This window comes from Podarcis filfolensis, assembly GCF_964270895.1.
Source record: "Podarcis filfolensis genome assembly, chromosome: 9".
NCBI lineage: Eukaryota > Metazoa > Chordata > Lepidosauria > Squamata > Lacertidae > Podarcis > Podarcis filfolensis.
In genome coordinates, this window is record NC_139610.1 from 24838275 (window position 1) to 24852155 (window position 13881).

General features: G+C 44.5%; 1 protein-coding gene across 6 annotated transcripts in view; it reads left to right on the forward strand.

The window, feature by feature from the left end:
- Positions 1-13881, forward strand: part of LNX1 (ligand of numb-protein X 1) — a 120342-nt gene that overhangs the window by 36113 nt on the left and 70348 nt on the right. Inside the window, exon 1 of one of the 6 annotated variants that reach the window (XM_083630320.1) lies at positions 5504-5763. The exons of 4 other annotated variants lie outside the window; for them this stretch is intronic. The gene's annotated coding sequence lies outside the window, so the exon portion shown is untranslated. Of the gene's footprint in view, positions 1-5503; positions 5764-11264; positions 11379-13881 lie in introns of those variants that run through there. One more of the 6 variants, XM_083630321.1, reaches the window with a different exon arrangement.

A 13881-nucleotide genomic window follows, 5' to 3' on the forward strand; every position in this document is an offset into this window, starting at 1 on the left:
GACTGGACTTAACCGTCCAGGGGTCCCTTACCTTTTGTGACGTATCTGAGATCCCTGCATTGCAGGAGGTTGGACCACATGGTCTTTGGGATCCCTTCCAGCTCTACAATTCTATGATCTGCTATGCCATAGTGACATCATCACATCAGGCCAGCTTGGGACTCTTACAAGCACTGTTGTCTGAGAGGCATTGTTGCAGGAATAAGGCTGTATTTGGCCCTTCAAGGGAAAGCTTCTCCATTTGCTCTACCCCTCACAACCTTGGCAGAGTTGCTGGCTGAGAGGAGCAGCTGCCTGAGGATTTACTCCTGCTTTCTTTGGCATCGGGGGTGGGTACATTTGGGAGGCATGAGACTTTTTTTTAAAAAAAGAGGTCTAAAATATCTGTAAGCTGCATTTTATCACTTGGCCACCTTGGGGACATTTCTGGTCGAAAGGCATAGTAATAAACTCAAACTGTCTGCTTTCCTCCCTTTTGGTTTGGGAAGTTGCATGATTGAGGCATGGCAAAGAAAACTCTCAGGTTCGCTGAGGTTCCCTGGGCTCTGGCATATGGCAGTGGTGACATGTACAGTGGTACCTCGGGTTACAGATGCTTCAGGTTACAGACTCCGCTAACCCAGAAATAGTACCTCGGGTTAAGAACTTTGCTTCAGTATGAGAACAGAAATCGTGCGGCAGCAGCGGGAGGCCCCATTAGCTAAAGTGGTACCTCAGGTTAAGAACAGTTTCAGGTTGAGAATGGACCTCCGGAATGAATTAAGTACTTAACCTGAGGTACCACTGTATTTAATTGTTTAGCAAGATTTATAAGCAGCTCAATCACAAAATATCTCTGAGCTATTTGTAGAACATGGTATGAAATATTTGTTACAATAAACTTTAACAACAGTAGATAGGATAAAAAATACAGACGATGTCGACAGTTGAAAAATCAAACACACATAATAAAATTATGTGTCTGGTTGTGTAGACACCAAATTGAGGCACCAAATTTACCCTGGACCCACTTTGGAGTGCAAATGTATTATTTTTCAGACATCCAGGGGACACCCAGGAATTACTCACTCTGCTCCAAATTAATTCCAGAGAGAACTTGGACAGGTCAATCAATCATTAACTCAAGTGCAACTATTAGGATCCAACACAGATGCTACCGTACAAGCAGGGACGTGAGCATTTCCACCCTCGCCCCCTCAAGATTTGCGGTTTGTTTGGCCTGGCTATCCAAATCAAATTAACTGAAAGGCCTCAATTATCAATTTAACGTCTGGGGAATAACTCCGTTTTTATTGTACTTGAGTTCCAGGAATCTCAGGCACACTGTATGGGAAGCCAGCTGGCTTCTCTATATAAACTGAGCCAGCTGAAGATGAAAATAAAACTGCTTCTGGCTACACTTTGCCAAACTAAAAGAAAATATGCAAAAGGTTTCACACATCTCCTCCTCACCCCACCCATGTTTCTCTCTCTCCCCCCACAATCTATGAACAGTGATTCCACCATAAGCTCACTCATGTGTTGCATTAAAGTTATGCTTCACCTAAAACCATGCAATGATGGATTGGCACCAAGTTATTACTGGGAAGGCTTTTGTGTTGGTGGCTTTGCCATCAAGTCCGACAGCTGTGAGTGAATTACGCAGGCCTTGCTTAAATAGTGCCCCAAGCAAAACATTGTGCCACACAAACCCACGCAGTTATTATGCAACATTTCTGAGAAAAGCTACTTTTCAGGGCTTTTGTCGTTTGTTTGCCCATTCAGAGTCGTCTCCCCCTGGTTCTTTGGTGCCCTGTTGGTTGCTCAGGCAGTTAAGCAGTGTTAGGTGTAGTGGTTAAGAGCGGTAGTCTCGTAATCTGGGGAACCGGGTTCGCGTCTCTGCTCCTCCACATGCAGCTGCTGGGTGACCTTGGGCCAGTCCCACTTCTCTGAAGTCTCTCAGCCCCACTCACCTCACAGAGTGTTTGTTGTGGGGGAGGAAGGGAAAGGAGAATGTTAGCCGCTTTGAGACTCCTTAAAGGGAGTGAAAGGCGGGATATCAAATCCAAACTCTTCTTCTTCTTCTTCTTCTTGTACTGCAGACATGTGTAGACTGAGGAGCTCCCTGCTACTGTTAACTGAAAGGCTACTGACCATATTTGTAGTCACATGCTCAATCTTCTCTTGAGGATCAAGTTCAGGAAGAGCAAGTTTGGCTTGCTTGAAGCAGGAGGGGCTGTGCAGTGTTCCAGTTTGAAGCAAACAACCAAATTTTAAAACCAAACAAGAAAGGCACCAGAAATGCGTAATGGCACATTTATGCAAACAATTTAAAGTTGGACAGCCATGAGAAGCACACAGGAAAAGGCAATACAGTCAAGAAAATGGGACAATTTGAGGATGGTCCTTAGGCAGAAGAGGGGGTTTCAGCAGATGTAGCTTGCATAACAATCTTTTACATATGGCCCCCTTAGGAGGCAAGTATTTATGTCATCCGAAGAGAGGAGGTAGAGGAATGCCAAGTTCACCCCATGGGACGAAAATCCTGTGCTGGCTTCATTTTTATTTACATGCGTGTGCCTTTTGGCTTAGCCAAACTGCTGGATTTTTTTAAACGCTGGGTTTTCTTTTCTTTATTTGTTTTATGGACTTGATTCAATTAGAATGAACAAAAATAGCTTGTAGAACAGAATGAATTTGGTTTAAGGAAGGGATGTTCCCATTTTTCATGCCTGTCAACAAGCTTTGCTGTAGAGGCATGGAAATTTAGTGTAGAATTTGGTTGCCTACAGAGCTTGGCTTTCACTTTAATCCTCCCCGCCCCACCAGGGGATTCTCGGAGTTATAGTGTCAGTCTCAGTTCTTGGATTCCCAGGGGGCCATTGGGCAAGACCTCTAGTGGCCAGAGAAAAGATTTTCGAGTCCCTAAATATCCCTGCTGTGTTGCATGGCTACAAATTCCTGATTTCCTTCTTCCTCCTTGCTGTCTTGCATCAGTCCTTGCCGTGTGCTCATCAGATATATTCCTAACAAGTTTTGCTTTCAAAATCATGAGAAAGCTCCCATTGCTCAGCTAGACACACATCCCCTAATTTGACTGAAATGTATCTGTCAAATGCACCCTTGCCCATACTTCTTCCTGCTTTTTGGCCTATTGGGTATGTTGAAATGAATGGCAATTCTGTTTGATTATTCCCTCCTGGGAAGCAACATGACTATGCTGAATGCTACTGATTAGCTGGCCAGCTGTGTTCAAAAAAAGAACCCCAACAGAGTAAGAGTTTGGGATGTGTCATTAGTTAAACCTTTAAGGAAATTTGGAGTATGGTAAAATATTAATTTTCTTAGTAACTAGATATATCAGGAGAATACTGATAGCTTAGTTTTAAAATCAGGCATCTCCCATTAAACTAGCTGCCATAAAGTAGATTAAGGAAACGCATCTGATACAGAGAGACCAGTAATATCCCTTTGTAAAAATGGCTGGAGGAGAACATGTCTAGAGCAGTTAAACCAATGAACTGAGAAAACATAGCAGGCGGGCAAACGGGCTAGATAACTTGCCGTGCTTTAAATAAAATGTACTCTATAATGTTAATTTTAAGCTTTGTAGATTTCATTTTTCCAATTACGCGATGGCTTCTTTGTTCCCACAATTATATATTAAGATATCTCTGTAATTATGTCTTAGTCTTAATTGGCTTTCCAATCTTTTGAGTTCAGTTAAAAGGCATCTTCCCACTGCTGACCTTGGTAGTCATAAGTCTAGAAATGTATCTATCAGGTTTTTGACAGGTCTGTGCATATGTCCATGACAATGGAGTCTTCCTTCCCCAATTTTATTCCCCATCTTCAAAACAGGAGTCCCCAGTAACTTCCCTTAGGGCTCTTCCATACTTGGGGCTCATCCACACCTCATTTTAAGCTTGTAATTTGATCCTATCCATGCTTATTCAGAAATTCCACTTAATTCAATGGAAAGAGGGCCTTTCACATTTCAATGGTGCCCCAGGCAAGGCCAATATTTGGCACCCAACTCTCACTTTCTGTTCTGCCCAGTTCACTACATTATCATTGTGGTGCCCTGCAGCACCCACTAGGCTCAGCACCCAGTGCATGGAACCGGTCACACTGCCCTCTGATGGAAAGTGTAGATGAGATCACAGCTGTGAACCCTGAGCCTATTTGTGTTTAATTGAAGGTGCCCCAATGCATTCAGTGACACTTTATTTATATGGAGGTACAAAGACAGCTACAGTATTTAAGCATAAGATTAGGCTGTATGTTTAAGATAAGGTTACTAGATTTTTTTCAATGAATCCAGGGACACTTTAAATAAATGAATGCTACATGTTTGGGACATTGATGCTGCAGCGATGGCGGTGGCAGAGGGGCGGCCGCCACCTTGACCTCAACCGCCACATTTCCCCTTCCTCCAAGGCTTCTATCTCCTTTCTCCATGAGCCTGGGCAACCCCTGAGTTGTTGGCTCTTCGGTGGTGGTGGGGAAGCGGTGCGCGGTGGGTCAGGCATGGAAGGCAAAGAAGGATGGCTGAGAACAGCAGCAGCAAGGCTCAGGCAGCGCAATGCCTCCTCTCCCATCGGAGCAGCCCCAATCCCATTCCTACTTGCGTGCAAGCAGGAGGGGGCGGGGATCCCTCAGTTGGGAAGGGAGGCTTCCCGTTGCCTAACTGAGAGATTCCTGCCCCCTCCTGCTTGCATGCAAGCTCTGATAGGCAGCGTGAAGCCTCCCTTCACAGCTGAGAGATTCCTGCCCCGCTCCTGCTTGCACGCAAGTAGGAGTTGGGAGGCTGCTCCTATAGGCATCGTGAAGCCTCCCTTCACAGCTTAGTTGCTGGGGTCAGGGAAGGTGGAGGCAGCCTGGAAGCTGCATCTTAGAGCCCCTGGACCACCATCATATGGGGACTTCTGAGCAGCTCCTGAAGCCAGCCAGAGCCAGCTGCTCCAGGCTGCTGAGACTGCCGCTGCTGTGCTTCCTGGGGACATTAGATGGAATCCGGGGATGGAATTTGTCCAGGGATTTATTCACAAATCCGGGGACTGTCCTCAGGAAATGGGGACGTCTGGTAACCCTAGTTTAAGAGCAATCCTGCAGGGTCATTTTTTTTGGGGGGGGGGAATTGAATTGCTCCAGGCCACCCAGTGAGCCTCACAGCTGAATGAGGATCTGAACCTGGTTTCTCAGATCCCAACTAGTGCACCCTGAGTGATCTTTATTAACTGCCCCAAAGTCATATTTCCAGATCAATACAACTGTGTCCTTGGATCTTTATGATGTGACCGGACTGCCTGGGGGAAAAAAACTCTGCCTGAACATTCAGAGGGACAACTTAAGTGGCAGTCAAGCAATTTGCACTCTCTAGCCCTACGCATTTGCATAATGAGATTTATTGCAGGCAGTGTCGTTGCATTTATGAGGGCAATTAGGAGGAGTACATACTTTGAGGAGTAGTTCAGGAGAGATCAGGCACCTGACTTGGTTGACACCACATGACTGGCTCCTGATGTATAGGTGAGAAGCATGCCGGTGAAGCAGTTCACGTCTGCCTTGCTGTTGATCAGCTTCTTGGGACAGGACTTTTCCTGCCTTCAGAATCAGCCAAGAAAGTATCTGTCAAAGCTTATGTTGATTAGGTTACTCAAGAAGTAGGAAAGGTCGGAGAGCGTTCTTTTTGGAAGGTGAAATACTCTGAAGTCACTGGTCTTTTGAAATATGTGTGAACTGCTGCAGGACATCGCTATATGGAATACAGCTAGAGACAAGGTAAGCCTTCTCCTCTGTAAGATGCAGAGCATGGGCTCAGTGTAGCTTGTACAGCACTGGCTGGGGGACTGAGCGTGTAGCACATGTTGGCACATGGACCTGGCCCTCCATCTAAGAATATACACGTTGGAGCCTGCTTCCATGAGAAAACAGCATCTGGTTGCCATTCCTGTGGCTGCAATTTGTTTTAACTGCTTTGAATACTGAATTTTAAATTGTTGTATAACCTGCCCTGGGAGCTTCTGGAGAACGGCAAGTAATAAATTCACTACTACTAATAATGATTGGGGTGGGGCTGTTTCTAATCATGTGCTAATGCCTAGATTGTATATACATGTGGGAACTGTGGCAGAGGATATGTGTGAAATACAAATATTTTACCATTGCTATATTTTTTACCATGACCTTATTTTTTACCATTTTTTAGTATTTTTTTTTACCATTTTAGCATGTCTGTTTTTTTAGCATCCTGTACCTCTGTTGTCTGTGACTATGACTGAGTGTTTAGAATGCACAAAATGGACTTGATGGGCTTAGATGTGTCAAGGTTTCTTTTTTTAATATAAAAAGAATGGAGAGTTAAGTTGTTGCAGCTGAGACTGGTTTGTTGTAAGGTTTACAAGGTGTCTGTGGAAACTTGCATTGCTTTGTATTGGATTCATATGTAGGCACATTGTAATCCTTTGGAAGGAAGTCTTGCTGTCTTCAATGGGGTTGACTCCCAGGGAAGTGTGCATATGAATGCAAACAAAAACTAGGGAGCATATACTCCCTCCTTCCCCCTTTTTCTCTCATACACAAATGTCGAAAACACATGGTGTTGTTTTACTGAAACCTTTGGCGCTGTGGGTTAAACCACAGAGCCTAGGACTTGCCGATCAGAAGGTCAGCGGTTCGAATCCCCGCAACGGGGTGAGCTCCCGTTGCTCGGTCCCTGCTCCTGCCAACCTAGCAGTTCGAAAGCACGTCAAAGTGCAAGTAGATAAACAGGTACCGCTCCAGCGGGAAGGTAAACGGCATTTCCGTGCGCTGCTCTGGTTTGCCAGAAGTGCCTTAGTCATGTTGGCCACATGACCCAGAAGCTTTATGCCAGCTCCCTCAGCCAGTAAAGCGAGATGAGCGCCACAACCCCAGAGTCGGTCATGACTGGACCTAATGGTTAGGGGTCCCTTTACCTTTACCTTTACTTTGTCAAAGAAACAATTATTTCCTAGAACTGCATGGACATTTCCAAATCAAAATTCAGATCCAGCGTTGACTAGGACCTGGGAGATCAAGAGTCAAATCCCCACTCAGTCATGAAGCTCATTGGATGACCTTGGGGCCTCTCAGCCCAACCTACCTGATAGGTTGCATAAAATGGGGGTGGGGAGAACTTGGGTGCTGCCTTGAGCTGCTTGGAAAAATGACAATCAATAAACAGAATCCACTGGGGGTGGAGCTACAATTGCCCAAGTTTTGTGCATAGACATTCCTTTAGAGCAGGCTTCCTCAACCTTGGCCCTCCAGATGTTTTTGGCCTACAACTCCCATGATCCCTAGCTAGCAGGACCAGTGGTCAGGGATGATGGGAATTATAGTCTTGAAACATCTGGAGGGCCGAGGTTGAGGAAGCCTGCTTTAGAGGTGTCATGATAATAGAAATGTATTAGTGAAGTGTGGTGTTTATCTATAGCTTCAGCTATTAGAAAATCCTCTCCTAAGAAGCACACAATGACTGTTTGATTCTTGTCGTGTTGGAAATGGGAGGGAATCAGCTCATAGATGCATGGGCCTTTGGTTATTTGGAAGTTGTTTTTCAGCTGGTGAAGGAAGCCCAAGAAGTTGCCTCCTAGGTCTGCTGAGTCAGGCATTCCACAAGGTAGGCGCAACCCTACTTGGAAAGGACTTGTTTAGTCCTCATTATATTAATGAGTCTCATTAATGAGTTTAGTCTCATTGATATTAATTCAGGTACAAGGGAAAACATTGAGTAAGGCCACTGATTGCCCTGGTATCAAAGGCTAGAGCTGAATATAAGCAGTGCTATTTTTCTAGAAAAAGAGGTGCCAAAACTCATGAATGCCTCCCTTGTTCTCTTATAATGGCAATGGTGTCCACCTAAAAGGTGCTAAAACTGAGTTCTGGTGAGTTCTGGCTGACAGAATCCCCGCTTATTAGTTCAATGCATGTCTCGCCCTTCCTCCCAAAGGAGGATGGTAAACACAAGCAATAAAACAAAGCATCTAAAACAATTTCAATTAGCACAAATAGTTTTGAAAAGTAAGTAGTGATAATAGTCTTTCATGGGAATTTGGCCTTGGAGAGGTTTTCCTGTGACTCTAATGTAGCACTGGATAACTAACGTTGCAAAATTAATTGCACTATTTTAGATTTTTTTTAAAAAAATGCCACACTTAACTTATGGTTGGTATTTGTTTTAAAAGCATTTCCTATAGAAAAGTGGCTTTGTCTGTAGTGGCTCCTTGTTTGTGGAAGCTCTCCCCTCGGAGGTTTGCCTGGCACCTTCACTATACACCTTTAGATTCCAGGCAGAAACGTTCCTCTTTAAACAGGCCTTTGGCTGATGAACATCTTATAACCCTTTAAGGTGTGTTTGTGGGATGCGGGAGTTATTGGGGTTTTAAAATCGTGTATTTTGCGTTTTTATGTTGTATTTTTATGTTGTGAACTGCACTGAGATCTGCGGATGAAGGGCGGTATACAAATTTAATAAATAATAATAATAACAGGCTGAAATCTTTTATGTCCTTTTGTGGAAGCATATCCCATGGGACCTGATGTGCCTTAGCTTCTGAGGGCACAGCTTGTAGGATGGAAGAAGTTTGAGGTGGCCTTGAGGAGCAGCCATGGGGAGGGCCACATTGCCAGAGTTGGGAGGTAGGGACAAATTTAGGCCTGTGTGAGCCAAGGGGCACCGTCTCAAAGCCCAGTAAGTGAGGCGCTGGGCTTTGGGAAGAAGGCAGGAGGTTCTGACAGGGTTCTAGAGTCCTCGCATTTCCTTCCTAAAGCTTTGTTAGTGCTTTCCCAGCTTTGGAACGCAGCATGAGGGCTGAAGGAGGCACCAGATTTTGGCCTTGCACAAGGCCCCATAGTACCCAAGTCCACCACTGTGTGAGGGCAATTGTTCTTTACGAGATTTGGTACAAGAAGGGGGAAACCAGCATATTTAAGGCAGTCTCGCCCTTTGCCCAAGGTTAGTTTTGTGAGGCAGGCAGTGCTCTCCCCTCCCAGTTTTTAGCAGTTGCCCTGAGAGTCTTAGATCCACGTTATAGGGTTAGGGGGGAATTTTTGCATATTCTGCAGAATTGGCCTTTGCAGAGCAGGCTTGTTGTCTTCCCCAGGGCACTGTAGTTGGGATGGGATGTGTTCTAGCTTTAATTTATCTAATTGGACTTGTTAATTTTTGTCACGGCTTGGCAGGTGGCCAGTGGCTGAGGAGGAGCCCTTTAGAGGTGAGAAAGAGCCTGGGAGGTAACATCATTGTCAAGGAAAGGTGGAGAGCTTAGCACAGATTGCCATCTCCTTAGGGACAAGCTGGGGTGGCAAAGTACAAGTGGCTGCCATTTGGAGCTGGCATTCAACTCACCCTGGGATTGGGCAGGCTTGCCCAGTTGGGGATAGGTCAATTGGTGGGACAGTCATGCTGGGCCTCAGGAGCCTAGGGATCTCCTTAATGACTGGTCTGGGGCTGTTAATTGTTAAAAGTTGCCCGTTTAAAATAAAGTTGTGGCCTTCTTAAATCTATTTATGTGTCTGACTCTTTTACTGGCACACATAAGCATGTTTCAGATGAACCATCCAAATAAATCTTGTGCTACAACTCATCAGATGTCAGCCAATGGTAGGTGACATAAAAACAAGACAAGACAATTGCTGTAATAGTTTTGGTGGTATGAGCAGCAGTTGAATTTTCTGTTGTATTTCAAGGCTTTGAAAAGCCACTTCTAGCATTTAAAGTTAGGCCGTCATATGTTCTACTTACTCATTTCAGATGCACTCTGCAAGTGGAATTGAACATCTTGGCTGTACTTTAGTTGAGGTATCAGTGCTTTAAGTTTACTATCATACATACAAAACTAACAATATGATGAACAGAATCATAGAGTTGGAATTGACCCTTAGGGGTCATCTAGTCCAACCCCCTGCAATGTAGGAATCTCCCCCCTCCCCCCGTATGGGACTTGAATCCCCAGCCCTGAGGTTAATAGTCTCGTGATGCTTAATAAAAGCAAAGACAGTCAGGCAGTCAAAATGTATTTGTTTTTAACCATGTGCCGTGACAAAACAGGGTTGTATTTAGAGTTCAGAAAAAAATGCCGGCTGCATATATAAATAGAAGACCCGCTGCAAACAATTGTTACTAATGCTACAGTTGCAAAAACCACATAATCATTTTAGGGTCAAATAAAACAAGAAGCTTATTAAACATCCCCACAACAACTTATATAAGATGATCTTCCATGACATGCAGCACCCGTAACGCACCACAGCTGCCATTATTCTTTGGGAGAATCTGTGAGCTTTAAACATACGGTGTGGATGTCACCAAAGACTCAGTCCAGGCATGTGAGCAGCATATTTAAAGTGGCTCTTCTGTTGGGTTGATCACCTGTGCTACACTCTGGAATGCCAGACAGCGAGCTACAAATCGCATTCTGCAAGGCACGATATAAGCCACAAGATGTTTCATGTGAATCAGCCCTCCTATGGGCTTGTTCTTCAGGAATGAGCTACTTCCTGTGAGCAAGAGAACAGCAGGTAGCAAATTTTGGCACTGAATTTTCTATGTCATCTTTTGATTACAGCACAAGGGCCTAATCCAACAAAGTCTTGCCTTACCTTGCTATGTCTCCCTCCCTCCCCGCATCACTATGAGCCACAGCAGGAAACCAAGCAGTGCCCAGGAACCAAATACCGTTCCCGCTAGCAGTTCCTCACTTCTTGAGTATCATTTCTTCTTGAGTGAGTTGCCAATTTCTCACTTGAACTGGCAGTAATTCAGAGCCGCAGTATCTGTCTCCAAGGGTGCAGAAAGTTAGCTGGGACTTGCTCTGTATACTAGGATGTGGGTTGTGCCAGCACTGTGTAGGATGTCATTAGGTCAGACTCTTAGTATGAAGTAAAAAGCCTACAGTCTGGAATTTGTGTCAGTACACATACCCGTGTCTCTGTTGACTTGACTATATGTGTCTGTACTGGGTCTTTTTGATCTTCTTTATTACAACAGCAGAATATGGCCTGAAGGGAGCAATGCTTCTCTCTCAGCCTGTTTTTTTTTATTATTATCATTGTGGATATAATTGTATTCATGACCTGTAAAAGAAAGCACCATATTCCAGCTAAACCTGCTTTCAACTGGATAAACTGCTCTGGAGTCTTTCACAAGAGAGAGCAAGGCAGAGAGAGAGAGAGAGAGAGAGGTGATAGAGCAATAGCTTCACAATCTGAAGCTCTTGTTCACAACCCCAGATGCTGACTCACTGAGGTGACTTTTCGATAAATTCTTTGTGTGTCAGCCGCACTCGTTTACAAAATGGTAGCAACCTCTAACTGCCTGTAATGAAAGCTGATTAATTTTTCGACAGCACGTTGGAATCCCTTGAAGCGTCAAGGTATTGTTGGCATCATTGCTAGTTCTGTCAACTGACTGGAATTTTCAAGCAGATGGGACTGGTCAGTTAATAACTGATGCAGAAACATAACCAGGAGGTGTATTGTTAGGGAGGTAGTCTGGTGAGCAGGAGAAGTGTAGACTTGTGCCCCGATCCTTTAAGCACCTAGTGGCACCCTGATCAGTAACACAGCCTCAGGCATCTTCTTCACTAATTTTTGTTTCCCACAGAGATCCAAGAGAAGGGAGAGGTTAGCTGGTGTGGTAGGAGCTGAAATTTCACTACATATATCACCACCCTACATGCTCTAGGCGGAGATACATGCATTTTGCTCTGCCTGGGTTCCTCGCAATTAAAATGCTGGCAGAGAACAGTGCACAGGGGAAAACTGTGTTGAACTGTACTGCTTTTAATGTGTGTGTTTTTACTTTTAAAAAAAATCTGTACACCTCCCTGATATCTGAGAGGGTGGTATTATAAATACTTTTATAAGTAAATAGCAAATGTAGCTACACCTTTCCACTGGCCACAACCCTTTCTTGCTCTCAACTCTTTCTACCCCACCATGATCTCTTGACTTTCCCTCATGAGGTCTTCAGCTCCAGCCGTATCTCACACGGTAGGCCTCAGGCCTACTTTAACACTGGGCTGGCCTCTATATCACACTATGCGTCTCTCCCATTTTATGTGGTACGCCCCAGATTTACAGAAGCCACCCTGACTTCTGATCCCAATCCTGGATGTCCCATTTGGGCTCCTGTGCTCTGGCTGTGCCAGAGTGTGGACCCAAAAGACGTACATCTTTTTGGGTCCCATGCTGTGGCCTGAGTCAATTGTGGGACCAAAAGACACACTTTTGCCTTGTAACCATACATCATCCGCTCCTCTTCCTCCTTTTGGAAGAACAGTGCTAGTACATCAGTTGGAAAGCTGAATCACTGTGGCCGTTGTGGTGGTGATAGAGGAGGCAAGTGAAGGTGCGTAAGGGCCCGTCAGCAGGCTGGTCCAGTGGGGAGTGCCTTAAGTGAGGAAATGGGATGCACCTTCCCTCGGATCTAAGTCATGCCCATTACCTTCAATGGGACTTCAGTAAGTAGGAAAAGCATTGGATACAAGTCATTGAACTCAGTGGGTCTTGCTTCTGAGTAAACAAGCTTAAGAGTTGCCCTGCTAATGACCCGAATGCCACATTGTTAATCATGCATTTATACAACCTTTCTATTTTGTTTTGGTATCCTCAAGATTAAATAAACAGAATCAAACCTGACACCTCCAGGGAATGACGACAGAATAAGGCACAGCACATTACTTGCATCATGGATATAGGCTGTGGCTAACATAAATATTGTATAGTGACCCTAATCCATCTTTGCTTTTATCTGATGCCTGCCACAAGTAGTAAATCGAGATGGGATCCCCCCCCCCCACTGGCATTAATGAAATTGTTGTATAATCTTTCAGGGCTATAGCGGTTATAGTACTTTTCTTTTTCATATGTAATCCTGAATGCTAGAGAAACATAATGTCTCCCTAGGGAATGGATTTCATACTGAAGCAGCAGGCAGAGTTATGCCTTCAATAAGAGAGATGCTGCAGAGTTTTGTGGGGACCACTGGGAAGCCAGCCTTGAATTATAACTAGGTGTGGAATGAGGCAGGAAGAAAGGAAATGTATTTTTACAGTTTGGGAGGTGCAGGGCACTTCCACATGGAAACCTTTTGCCAAGCTCTTTTCCTTCTCATTCCCCCTTAACCAGAATTCAGGGTAGCACAGCACTGTCCATACCTTTCCTGATTTTATCATTATTCACCCTTTGCATTCCACCTCCCAAGAAAAATGGATGCCAACAATACCTCTAAGACATGTCACACAGCATGTCAGAAACAAACTATATCCAAAAACTTAAATCGTTTTGTTTTGAAACAGTGACACCTTGGGAGTTTTCACAACTATACCAGTCTTAACAATGTTAATCAGGGTTTCCCCCACCCCCAGAAAGGAAAATCTGTATTAACAAGGAGATTGGGATGTGTAGAACACCACGCGTCAAAGTTCCTCCTGTTTACTTCACTGAAAATCATGATGGTGGTTGCAGAGATATCCAGGAACTCCTACTCTGAAGTTACAAGCTGAAAAGTGAGATTTGAACTCAGTGCCGCAGTGATTTCCAGGATCTTCTGACATGGCTGTTGTACATTAAGTAAAATCCAGACTTGCAGCTCTTTGCCACAATGGCGAGATTTTTCCAGAGACTCCCTGGGCACTAACTTCACACCAACTCTAAAAATATATTCTGTGAGTGATTATTCTTTAGGCTAAGCAGCCAAGTGATGAGGTAAATAATAAGTTGCTGCAAAGTGGCATAAGGATGATTTTAAAGTGTCGTCATTATATCGCCCAGAGTGTTAGACGTTGACCCTGATGTCAGTGTCTTGGGGTCATCCATGCAGATCAGTAATCCAGCTGTCCTTCCCTGCCTTCCCCCACCCCAAGCATGAACCAT